The sequence below is a fragment of the Arvicanthis niloticus genome, chromosome 4, assembly GCF_011762505.2.
Source record: "Arvicanthis niloticus isolate mArvNil1 chromosome 4, mArvNil1.pat.X, whole genome shotgun sequence".
Taxonomy (NCBI): Eukaryota; Metazoa; Chordata; class Mammalia; order Rodentia; family Muridae; genus Arvicanthis; species Arvicanthis niloticus.
The window spans coordinates 4494021-4508198 of record NC_047661.1 but is presented as its reverse complement, the minus strand read 5'-3'; the positions used below and the strand labels follow the sequence as shown (position 1 = coordinate 4508198).

Here is a 14178-nt window from a genome sequence, read left to right as displayed (position 1 = left end):
TGGGAGACAAGATAATTAGTACCCTGAAGGCTGAGCACTGAGGGGGGGATCTGAGGGTGAGGAGGGAGGCTGGGGGTAGGTGGGTAAACACCTTCATAGAGGCAGGAGGAGGGGGGATGAGATAAGGGGTTCCTGGGTGGTGGGGGAAATATGGTAAGGGGATAAAATTTGAAATGTAAATATTATATCCAATAAAAGAGGGGAAAAATAGAAAAGCGGTTAGAACCAACATTTTTAATAAAATGTCAGCCCTCTTCTAAAAAAAAAAAAAAAACTATCTTGATACTAAAATTTGTTTTGAGAATTGTATATTGCAGAATGATCAGCCTTGGTGTATCTACTCAACAAGCAAGCTGGGCAGACCTGCTCAAACCTCTGAGGTCCGTGAATTCCTTCTGGAGGCAGCGAAGACACAGCATCAGAGGATTGTCAATTTGCTCTCGCCCCCACTCCTCTTCTAATATCTCAACGCCCATAATCAGCTTGAAGAAGCTAATGATGAGTCAGCGCCCCCTATTCCCTGGGCATGGGGACTAAGGTGGTAAATGTTGGGCTATCTCTCTAGGGAAAAGTAGTGGTTTTGTCGGAATAGAGAGGATTAGCTAGGGTTTATTGCATAGCCATAACCTATTAGTAGAAATCTGTATAATTAATATCAAGATGAAAATATAAATTCTTAAATGGCACCAATTTACTTTGTTTACAAATTTTAAGGTTTTCATTGGCATGAGGTTCTTAGTGATATAAGAGTGAGATGAATATTGTTACTCTCATAGGCATTGTACCAGTATAACACATTTAGGAATACAAAGCTTAGACCCAGTCCTTCTTTAACTTTTTTAACTGATTTGAGATGGTCAGCCTGTGAGTTAAGGAACTATAGCAAATTCATGAGTTGGAGTTTATTATAAGGGTGTTCTCTATGTTTTACTTAGAAATAGCTGAGTGGAGTTAACAGGCAACAGTCCAGATTACCTTACATGGATAGCTGGTTTTCAAAACATCAGAAATCCTTAGAATTGACATGACAAACATTTCAGTATTAATGTTCATTTTCATTAGAGACCTGTCTGCTCCGGACAGCTTCCTATGTTAAGTTCTAAGAAGAAATTGAGCATCCTTGTAGTTACTCCAGTTGTGGTGAGACAGCCACTAGGCAAGAATTGCCACTTTCCTTCTACAGACAAATTACTGTCCAGAAAAGGACACACTTGCAGAATAGTCGACTGATTATATCTGCCTAGACAGAGTAATCAGCCCTTAATAATTCTGCAGCACTAAGGTCTGTCAGATGATCCTGGGCCAGAAGGCAGAAGAACAGATGCTCCAACGTTTTAAAGTAGAGCGAGTGTCCAGGTGTTCAGAGGTCTCTATAAATTGGCTAAGTTTTAGAAGCTATGCTTTGTGCTTCCCACAATTATAGTCAACTCAGTTATTCTGGATTTCTGACGGGGTTGAAAACTTATAGCTATTTACCTTGAGAGAAAGGATCTGAGTGCATGGTCGTCAGCTGACATTCATCCTAAAGCCAGGTTCAGAACTAAATGTTTTAGTTAGGAGAGATGACAGAGGTGCTGGTAGGTCAACAAAAGGATGGACTGGGTATTAGGACTATCTTGTACCTCACTGGTACAAATTGGCATAATTATGCTCTAATTGTATTTTGAGAGAAAAGTTTCCTTTTAACAGGAAGGGTGATGTGTAGGAGGAGCTAAGGTGGGAGGAGTACTGAGAGGAAGAAAAGGAGTAAGAAGAGGAGAAGAAGAAGGAGAGGAGAAGCTAGGTGATGAAAGAGAGATAGAGGGGGGAGACAGGGAAGCAGATGTTCATGTATCTCCACCAGTCAAAGATAGTAGATATATCTAGGTTGGGTAGTGAGTTACACCTCTGATTGAACAATACCAAACTTATAAAGCCTATGATTAACATTTTAAAAAAAAAATGTATAAATGCAAAAAGGAAAAGGGGGCATGGGATAGGGGTTTTCTAAGGGGGGGAATGGGGAAAGGGGATGGCATCTGAAGTGTAAATGAAAGATCTAATAAAAAAAATAAAAATAAAAGGTTGTAATTAGACTTAAAGTATTTTTATTGGATATTTTATTTACATTTAAAGTATTTTTTATATAAAACTTTTTGTAATAGTCTTGAATAAGCTAGGATAAACTTTAATTATAAAGTGCATTAAATAATTAAATCTTAATCTATTAAATTCTCTAAATCAGAATTATTTTTTTCTCAACTCATGTCTGACAAACTGTATACATACACTTTAAGGAAATTATTTGAAGAGCTTTGTTTATTTATTCATAATATTTACATGTTATCCTTGCACTAACAAAAATGCAGGATTTATCTTCCCAAACACTGTTTTTGTAGGTCTGGGGCCTCTTGTACAGCAGTTCCGCCATCCCCTACCTTACATGTGAATGTGTTGATTGCTGTCTTGTGGAGTACGTTGCTTGTTTCAGAGCTTTATGTAAACATAATCATATTATATTTTATACATGTTTTTGTGATTGACATCTGTTACTCTGTGTGCTTCTGAGACTCCTGTACAATGCTGAGAATCCTAGCTTTCTCCTTCAGACCACAGATAGCATCCTTTTAAAAATGAATAGACTAGACTCTGGACACTTAGGTTCCTAATGTGGTTACTACTATTATGGATACTCTGAATCCTGTTGTTTTACTTTCTGTTGGAAAAATGGACAGAAGTATAGTTTTGCTGAACTACAATTAGGTATCTGTTTAATAAAGAGATCAGCAAACTCTTTTCTAAAGACTCTACCACATTATAAGCTCCAATAAACACCTTTCTCTTCCAGAAGAGCATTCTAGTGTCTCCATATATAGTGTCACCAAATTTTTTAAATTTTATTTAATCTTTTTTTACATTCCAGATTTTATTTCCCTCTGGGTCCACCCTTTGTCTGTGTCACCAAATGTTGGTTTTTACTTATTCTTATAACTTTAGTCATCATATAGTAGTAATATAGCAATCACAGAACTGTTTTTCATTATTATAATTTATATTCTCTGAAGTATCAGTTTAATATTGGACATTTTTACTGAATTTTATCTTTCTGGTATTTGATTCCTAAAGAAAGAAAGAAAGAAAGGATGTGAAGTTGGGTGAGTGGGAAGGTAGGAATAATCAGGAAGAGTGGGAGCAGCGGAAACCATGATCAAAATATATTGTATGAAAATTTTTTTTCAATAAATATATACATGTTTAAAAACAAATATAAAACAAAAAAGATTATAATTATATACTTAGAAAACACATATACATATATAACAGCAAATAAAGAAAAAAGGGCCATGAATTTGAAAAAGAGCAAGGGGGTACATGAATGGGTTTGAAGGCAAGAAAGAGAAGGGGAAATGATGTAATTATAATCCCTAAAAAATAAAATAAATAAAAAGAATAATTAAGCAGATAGATCAAAAGATAGATAGATAGATAGATAGATAGATAGATAGATAGCACCAATTTTTTACTTTAATCTACTTAGTGGTGGTAGTTATTGTACCTCTGTGTGCGTGTATGCATGTGTGTTTGTGTCTGTATGTGTGTGTATGTGTGTGTACATTGTACATGTATATGCATTCTGTATATGTATATATAAACATATGAATGCTGTGTATATATTATATACATGTGTATAATGCAGTGATTGTGTATGAAAGTATATATTGTGTACATGTATGTTTTATTAAAAAATACTTTTTTATACCAAGGATGCAAAGATAGCTTTCCTCTTTCTTTCAGAAGATTTTAATTATTCAGTTTGTCATTTAATTCTATGATACATTTATTAATTTAAAGTTGTTAGTTTAAAATTTTGAGATTTTCATATATGAGAATGATATTTACATAAATTTCACCCTCCAACTCCTCCTGTAGCCCCACTGCTCCTCAAATTCATAACTCTTCTTTATTATTTATTTTGGTATGCATATACAATAAAACATAACCAGATATATATCCAACTGAATCTATTGATTGTTGCTTACATGTATTTACGGCTGATCACTTGGGATTAAAGTTTTGAATTGAACTGTGTGTATAATGTAAAGGTTAATTTTATTGGAGATTTTTCATCCAATCTTTTCTAACTCCGTTTATTTATAAAGTCTAACTCTCTCCTTGTTGTATTGTTTCTTTGAAATTGTTGCTTTATGTTTGTGAAACACATACACACAGTTTAAATTATTATTTTCAAATTTATTTAATTATTTTAGGACTTTGTGTTTTCAAATAAAGCTTTAAAGATAACTCTAAATTTCAAGCAAAACATGCTAGAATATTAATTAGAACTACAACTTATGGACATCTTTATAAAGAGAAAATTTCTTATTAATATTAACTTTTCCAATTTCCCGGGTACTATATCTCCAGTATCTGGATATTCTTTTAAAATAAATTTTTTTGTTCAATTAAACTTTCAATTTTTATACTTTCTTTAATTTTACTGGATAGAATGCTCTCATTTTCTAGGTTAGCTTTTCAAGTAAGTATTTTGTTTCTTTATTGTTTTTATGGCTAGTTTTAATCCTCAAAACTGTTCCTATTGTCTATTGCTGGTGGATCTTGATGAGACTATGCCACTTCTCTAATTAAAGACCTCTAGTAAATCCAAAGTCCTCCCATGCCCTAAATATTTAGTCCCACAAAATCTGGTTATCTCTCCTAAAACCTCTTCACTTTCCTTCATTTGAGATAGGCTGGTCCTCTTGCTTTGTTTAAACCAGATGGCCAGTTCTATACCACAGGGCTTTGTGTCTTTTTTCCCTTGAATTCATATGCTTGTTTTCTGTGATGTCTGCCTCCCCCCATTGACAGTTCCTATAAAATGCTGTCACTATACACCATGTTCCAGGTGTTTATCTGTGTATCTATCATTCTTCTGCTCACATTGTGAGAATTCTGTTCATAGTACTTAATCTCATATCATACCCTACATTGATCTGTTTTATTTCTCCCTTTACCAGTTTTGCTATCAGCATGAGAGGAAATTAACTCTGGTTCAATGTTGTATTTGTAAATTTCTGGCATCCTCTGGTTGGTGCTCTGTATTAGAATAAATGGATTCAAGGTTCAGCTAGAATAAATTCTACAATTATAGTGGCAGAAATCCAATTGCTGTGGGATACTCACTGCATAAGATGTGGAAAAAAGTCAGCAAATACTCCTCGGGACAACATTTTCTCTTGAACTGTCTGATTAAGAGAAGGTCACACAAAGAAGCAGGGCAATTTTTGGGGGGGGGCTTGGAAAGAGAGAGAGAATTTATTAAGTTTTAATTTTCTTAAGAGACTTATTTTAGAGTCCTCAAAGTTTCTTATTAAAATTAAGTTGAAAACTCACAGTTTTTAAATGAAAGAGAAAAGAACACCTTCTGGAAAGCAAAAGACACCATCAATAGAACAAATCAGCAACCCACAGATTGGAAAAAAAATCTTCACTAACCCCATGTTTGATAGAGCTCTAATAACCAAAATATATGAAGAACTCAAGAAGTTAACCTCCAGGAAACCAAATAACTCAATTAAAAATGGGGTACAAAGCTAAGCAGAGAATTCATAATAGAAGAATCTTGAATGGCCAAGAAGCACTTAAAGAAATGTTCAAAGCCCTTAGTCATCAGGGGAATGCAAAACAAAATTACCCTGAGATTCCACTCTACACCAGTCGAAATGGCAAAGATCAAAACCTTAAGTGACAGCACATGCTGGAGAGAAAGTGGAAAAAAAGAAACAGTCCTCTGTTGCTGGTGAGATTGCAAACTGGTACAACCACTCTGGAAATCAATCTGGTGGTTCTCCAAAAATTTGGAAATAGTTCTACCTGAAGACCCAACTATACCACTCTTGGACCTATACCTAAACGATGCCCCACCATACTACAAGGACATGTGCTTTATTATGTTCCTAGCAGTCTTATTTGTAATAGCCAGAAGCTGGAAACAACCCAGATGTCCCTCAACCGAAGAACAGATACAGAAATTATGGCTCATTTACACAATGGAATACTATTCAGTTATTAAAAAATGAGTATGTCATGAATTTTGCAGGCAAATGGACGAAACTAGAAAATATCATTCTGAGTGAGGTAACAAGATCGCAAAGGATAGTTATGTACTCACTGATAAGTGGATTTTACCCTAAAAATATGGAAAATCTAGGATACAACCCACAGACCTTAAGAAGTTTTACAAGCAGAAAGGTCCGAGTAAGGAAGCTTCAGTCCCACTTAGAAGGGGGAAGAACATAATCATGAGAGGCCGAGGGAGGGAGGGAGGGAGGGAGGGAGGGAGGGAGGGAGAGAGGGAGAGAGGGAGGGAGGAACCTGAGTGGGAGAGGGGAGGAGCAGGGGAAAAGCAGAACAGGATCGGGTATGTGGTGGGGCCCGGGTGGGGAGCAACACAGGAGAGAAACCCAGGGGGCCAGGAGAATTAGGGAATTATGCAGCTTCATGGGGTGGAAGGTTGAGGGACCCTCTAGAAAAATACCACCGGGGCCCTGGGAGGTGAGATTATCAGGCAATAGGAGTGGTCTTAGTTTAAATGCCCAACAATGGGGAGAGAGACAGGGCATCAAGTGGAAGGATGGGGTTCCCAACACACAATCAAAATTTCTGATCTAGAATTTTTCCTGTTCAAAAGAACTACAGGGACAAAAATGGAGAAGAAACTGAAGGAAAACAGTGCAATGACAGCCCAACTTGGAATCCTTCTCACAGGTTTCATAGGGTTTTTTGGGTTTTTGTTTTTTTGGGGGGGAGTTGGGGGGTGTGCACTGTGGCCTGACACTATTACTTATACGCTTACCAACAGGAGCCTAGCATGGCTCTCCACTGAGAGACCCAGTCTGTAGCTGACTGAGACAGGTTCACATTCTTACACACAACCATTGGACTGAAGTCAGGGACCCTTGTGGTTGAATTAGGGGAAGAAGCTGAAGGGCAGTCTCATAGGAAGACCAGCTGTCTCAATTAACTGTGACTCTAGAGAGCACCAAGAGACTGAGCCACCAACCAGGCAGCATACAGGGGCTGGTCCAAGATCTTGAAACTTATACAGCCGAGGATTACCTGGTCTGGCCTCAGTGGTAGAAGATGAGTCTAATCTGTTAGAGAGTTGAGGCCTCAGGGAAGGAGAAGGACTGATGGTGAGGGAGCATCCTCTTAGAGGCACAGGGGAGGAAGAATAAGATGAGAAACTATGGGGGCGGGGTACTGAGAGGGGATCAATGGCTAGAATGTAAATAAATGATTTTTAAAATATTGGAACAATGGACATTATGACTTTAATATTCAGACTTCTGGTTCTTTTGAGAACTCCTCATTTGTCTCTATTGTTTTTGTATGGGACAGGGAAGACCAAGGATTTCTGTTTTACACTTCACTGAGTTTAAATTTACCATAGTTCCTGGTTTGGGGATTCTACTCTGAGAACCACTCTGATCTGTGTGAGCTCCCAAACTGCAGATTCACAAATCTGGGCAAATACATGCTTATTTTCTTTTTATTTCTTTTGTTTGTTTGCTTATATCACATATTTTCTAGACCTATAAAGATGAAATCAAAATTTTTACTGATGGTTCATTTGGATTCTCTTCCTTTTCTTTCTGTCTATCATTCATTTTCTTCCTGTGTGTAGCTCAGGTTACCCTCCAAATCTGACTACCTGTCCTTACCTCACAAGTGCTACAATTATAGGTGTGTGCCAACAGACCTAGGTGAGAGTCTGTATATATATATTTAAAGTGCATACTTGTCCCCAGTAATCATGGGTCTGAGAAAAATTGTGAGGCTAGGGGCCTCCATTCTATGGTCTGTTAAAGTTAAATGTGGCGTGGGGAGGGGCAATTTTGGCACTTTGATAGACTCGACTTTTTCTTGTCATTGAGATGTGATACCTGGCAGAAGCAGCTTGTAGGAAGAAAGGTTCATTAAGATTAAAAATGGAGAATTTCCCAGTCCATGGTGCTAGTTAGGCCATGATTAGAGTGGCCAAATTTCTAGTCATAACATGTTAAAGACACGTATGCTTTGCGTGTTATATATTATAGACACACAAGCTAGCAAACCAGAAAGCAGAGTGCTGAAGACCTGGAGTTAGGCCAGGATAAAGTACATTCTCAAGGGACACTTATGGTGATCCACTTCCACCACTCAGGTCCTGTCTCCTGACTGCATCACAGCCATCAAATTTGTACCAGAAGCTTTGTGGTAAGAATTCAAAATGTGATTGTGTTATATACATCTCAGATTCTACTTATAACACTCAGAACGCTACAGTCTTTCCTGCATACTTTCTGATTGGACTTGAACAAGATTTTTGAAGCACATGCCTGACATTTGTGAACTATTGCTCTCTTTTTCAAATTTGTAATTTCTTTCCATATGCCTGTTTCTGATGATCTATGAATGTTTATAAAAATCCACTGTAAACAAGATGTCACACCATGTGTAGTGTAGACTCTAAAAGATGCAGGCCATATCTTTTTTCTTCAAGTGGCCTGGAGAGACCTCAGAACTGAAGGACGCAGACATGAAAAAGTATTTAGCTTTATTAGGTATCTAGGAATATTTCTGCTTGGGAAGACTGGAAAAGACTCCTTAATGAAGACAATTCAAGACCTAAATCTTAAGTTTGATAGTACTTGGTTTTTGGATTTCAAGAATATAACAGTTAAAGTAAAAAAGATGCACTATACAAGAAAACAATGGGCTATACATTCGAATGTTTAAAATATACTTGTTTCAATGATAATAGAAATTTTGATATGATTTATTGTTTTTATAATAATACAATGATTAAAATGCTATTTTGAATTATATGTGATTTATTTTAATTGTACTGAGATGTAAATATTGTTTTTGAAACTTAGTGATTATATCTTTCACCAGTCTTCTTTAAATTGTTTTATTTAATAAGAGTCATGAATTTTCTGAATATTTATTTGCTGTTTATCCTAAAAAAAAAATAGTCAACATGACTTCCCATGTTCCTGAGTAATTTGGATTTAAATTACCTAACTTGGTTAGAAGTTTGTTTTAATGACACTGATCTAATTAGTTTGTTCACTATGTAAAGTAGGTGGGTTCATGTTGCTTTCTCTCCCAATTGCTCTCCAGTGGCCATTTTTAAATTGCATGACATTTTTGCACAAAGGTATTTTAACCAAGAAAAACAGATATCTTAGTGGAGTATGTAACCTTTACTCCAAACTGTAACTGTATTCTTGCTTTAATGAATCCATTGTGGTTATGTAACCACAACCTGCTGAGGTGATTAAATTTATAGAGAGTGTTTTCTATGGGGCATCTCATCACAGGATGACTGGTGACCGGATACTGTGGGTGAATGCATAGCCAGTGCAGACATACTTTCTCAGGATAAAAATATTTAGAAGAACCATCTCTTGAGGAATTCCATGGTCTATTTAACTGAATTTCATAGTGTGCTTATAACTTAGAATGCTACATTTGTCTGCAATTTTTTTCATTCATGCATGTTTTAATTTTGAATATAGTCATCTTCCCAAAGAGTATGCCTCTGTTCCTCAGTTAGTTATATACTTCCCTTCATGGAGACTTCTTACATAATTACTTATTTTTGAATCTACCTGGAAATATCTGAGATATATACAAATATTTCCAAAAAATATAAATCCTTTTTTCCCTTTTAAAGTGAAGGGTGCATGCAATACAGTTTCCTGCCTCAATTTTCTCCTTTAGTCAATATATTTTCTATTTATTTTGTACTAATGTGCACAAAGAATACTCACTGTTCTTCATAGCTCAATTGTATTTTGTTCCTAAAAAAATATCTCCTGGTCCTTAGCTGATGATACCTAGGCTTCGCTCCTTTCACTGCCAGATAAAAATGTTATGAATATGCTAATATAGTACTGAGATTATCATTATTATAAATTCCTTTTAGTTAGGAGTTGTTAGGCCAAGGGATGGTGAGTTTTAAATTCTAATAGCTAATACCAAACCACATTACACCTACATTCTGTGGTGTACTCTTACAACATCAAAAGAGAAAATGAGGGTTTGCTTCCTGTCTTGTTAACAATGCATTAGTCCCACATTTTTATCTGTTGTCAAATTTCTAGATAAACTGTGATCTCATTCAAATTGTATTTATCTAATGTGCAGTCAGTTTGAACAACTTTTTACTACTTAGCCATTTCCCATTTTCTGTTGGAGGAATATTTTGTTTTTGTCACCTAAAAAGTGATCACCATATTTATATATTAGTGAAAATGACTTAAAATTAAAAATTGTAAATATTTTCCCATTGGTTTTTTGACTTTTATTTTGAAATATGCATATTATGATATATGTATACACACATGTGTATGTGTGTGTGTGTATTTTTTTTTCTAGGCACTGATTGGTAGGTTTTTACATAGGAAAGATTCTCAGCATGTTTCTCTGTGTTGAAACCCTTGCTTTTCTTAATTGGAAATACTGTATCCTGTACAACTGATACAACTTTTCATCAAGGCTTAGTATAATTCAATTATGTGGAATTGAAACATTAAATGTTTATAAATGTATATCTCAAAAGCTGTCAAAAATTAGTAAAGTTTATTTTTTACCTAAGATACTTTTCAAATTTTGTTTTAGTCTTAGAGTTTTCAAAAAAGAAAAGAGAAAGTTTAAAATAATTGCAATACTATTTATAAAAATCTGATTTTAAAAATATTTATAATATTTTAAAATACATTAGTCATGGTAAGCATTTCAAATTGTGACCTTTTCTTTCACTGTATGTAGTTAATTCTGTCACTTTTGATGGCATCGTAAGTGGAATAAAAATTTGAGGCAACACTGAGCTACATGTAAAGACTACATCTCAAAATAAAAGCAAATTCCAACATTTTTAAAAATTTATTTTATTTTTTGTCTTTTGAGCTCTATGTTGAGAGGACACGTGGCCAGGATTTATGTCATCTAAGATACATACTCTTGTTTGATTGGCTGTACAGATTGGTTAATGAATGCAATTTGTTTCTCTGTGCTTAATTCAGAAAAATTTGCCCAGATTAATGCTCTGATTTAGTATCTCTTGTGAAGGCCTCTCATATTTAAAGATCCATGGAGACTAGGAAACCATACTTAATGAGTAAGCCATCACAGTACTGGCAGGAGGTGTTAGCATGTCTGCTGACTTACCACCTGACCTTGACTGAGTCATGCCATTGACTGTAACTCAGACCACTTGCAGAGTGGAAGCAGAGAAACAATATTCCTAGATGCATAGAGAAAGATGCATATAGAGAAAGATTCAAATCACAAACTATAAAAACTGGTTTATGTACTACCTGAGTCCACATATGTAGAGCACACTCTGTGGACAGGATGCACTTGTGTTTCTCACTTTTGTGTGAGATGCTGTGTTCTATGTTGGAACTATGCGCTTTACTATATTTAAATATGTCCTTTTCCACTAAATTGAAAGATTAGTCTGAAAAAAATTGTAAGTTTTCTTTTTCTAAACATTAAAATAAAAGAAATTTGTATTGTTAAAAACTAAAAAAAAAAAAAATTCGCCATCTTTTAACTTCACATAATTGAAAGAGCTTAATACTTCAAATCTCTTGCCACAGAATTTCTTTTTTTTTTTTTTTCTTATTTTCCCATGGAAGAGCAAAAATGAATGAATATTCACACTTAACTTTTAGCTTCAGGCTAAAATGTATTATGCACCTTATTTTGGTTTTTAAAAATAATCACCTTGTCAGAGTTCAATGGCAAAGTGAAATCAACTCTGTCAATAGAGACAATTTAAGGGCAAAAGGCACATTCTTCAACCTCCTGAGTCTCATTTCATTTGAATGCTCCTGATTTTTTACCTGCTGCTTTTTTAGGAATGCTCCATGGGACAATATAATGAAGTCTAAAATACCACACACTGAAAACTCATCCCTGCTGACAGCACAAGCTGACAACTGTCGTGTTCTTATATTCAACATTATACTTTATGTACATAAAGTACATGTCTAGAACTTTCCTTTTAAAATGTGCAAGCAAGAGAAAAATTCTGGATTCCCATATGTCTACCAATGTATCGCATGAATATATTAACACCATCACAACCCCAACTGCTTTCATTGTTTTCTTGTAAGCAGAAGCACAGTCAGGATATGCATCACTTAAAGTGTGGTTTTCACTTAGAAGAAAGCAAAGCATTTGTTAAAAGTACTTAGGTTTAAAAATAGGAAATCTTATCTCTAATGGGAAATTTTGACATCTGAAATGATTTGAAAAGGTGATGGGTTTAGAGAGCAAATTTTATTTTTACTATTTTAAACCTTACTCTCAAAGAATGACCAGACGTATTTCCAGTTTTGTGCTAATATTAGAGAGGTCTTCAATGTCCTTGTCTGAACTCAGTTGAATAAATTAAGATAATCACTAAATTTTGGGTATAATCAAAATAAGTTTGTCCCTAATATTTTGGGACAACCTAGATGCACAGACCTTATGGTTCTGCTCATGTTGAGCAAGGTGGTTGGTGGCTCCATGATGCACAATGACACTCTCAAGGATGCAAAGGTTTTTGAGACTGAAGATCTCAAGAAAAATAGCTCAGAATTAAGTCAAGTGTTGGTTATGGAAGATTGTAAGTGTACTTCATTGAAGAAATCTTTAGCTTGAGATTATTGTCTTAAATTTTGGAAGGAAAAATTTTTAAAAATCAGAAGATAACAGGAGGCCAAATACCAGGCTTAGTTAAATATTCAAGCCTGTAAAAGAAATTGTATTGTGATATATAAAATGAGTAAAAGATAACATCAACAAAATTTATTAAGCATAGTCAGCTTTCTCAACAAGAGTCCAAGCTGTCTGCATTTTCTGGTTCCCTGTGATGCTTGTGTTGTTATTGTAGAATTCTGCACATGTAGGCCTGCTTTACCATAATAGAGGCACCAAAGCACACAAGGAACTACAAATACAAATCAATGAGTAGCTTTATCATGCCAAATAAAAACACATGTAGTGTTCATAGGCTCTAGTTATTCTTGAATTCCAGTTACAAACAAATTTCTAAGAATGAGAAGGATGTAGAGATGTTTCTGTTTCATGTGGGATATAGCAATGCTTTAAAATGACCAAAAGGCACACATTCTGTGATAGAATTGGCAAGAGATTACCTATCAACTGTGCTCCTATTTCATATCATGCCCCCTGTGTTTTCTAATGTAATAGGTTAATAGATTAACAGTCCTTTGTACTGTTTCAAAAACAAAGGAGATGGAATCAGAGCTTTATGTTCCTTAAATTTGACTCATCAACTAAAACACATCTTCATGTATGACCTGGGATCTGTCATAACTGAAAGACTCAAAGAACAGGATTTGTTAGACTTGTGAGCTCATTTCCCTTGAGAAACTTTTACATGACCTGGATGCATAAATGTTTGAAATATGAATGCATATCAAACATTAGTGATAAAAAAATCACAATCTTAGTGAAAAGCAATTCATTGCTCACACACAATTTTACCACTTATTAAGGTTGAAAATTTTATATGCTAATAATATGAGGAGTATTTGTTTATTTTTTACATAAAAAAATAAAAACCTGGACTGAAGATTTGATACTATAGGATATAGCACATCTTTGACATTTTTATAGTTAATAGTTATTTTGATTTTACAACTGTCAACACTGAGAATGCTACTTTCTATAAATACACAGCATTTTAAAAAGAATGTTTAAGACTATTTCAGAAGTTAAAAGTTATGCCTTATTCTCAAGTAAAAAATTTATTTAGATTTTTAAATGAACCATAAACCAACTCAAGCAGTGACTTTAAAAACTAAACATTTATTCTAACATAGTAAAATACAAAAATATATTAATATAATTTTTTGATGGATGATGGCAAAAAATAGTAAGTTGTTTTCTGTAATTAAATAACTTTGTTTATATAAGAACAGACACCTTTTTGTTCATAACAAAGGCATTAGATTTGTAGCCTAAAATAGCAGAGTCTGTGCCAAAGTGTTACTGGACATTGTGTGCATGAAGTGCATGAAGCACTGTGCTCATATGTGTGCAGAGGCAAAGTTGAAGGGATTCTGTATGACACAATTTGTGGGATGGCTGACAAAAGGATATCAAATTCATCATTCATTTGATTATGCC

At 34.8% G+C, this 14178-nt stretch overlaps 1 long non-coding RNA gene across 2 annotated transcripts in view; it reads left to right on the top strand.

Annotated features, from left to right (window-relative positions):
• Nucleotides 1-14178, top strand: part of LOC117707673 (uncharacterized) — a 452126-nt gene that overhangs the window by 304609 nt on the left and 133339 nt on the right. The gene's annotated exons all lie outside the window — the stretch shown is intronic.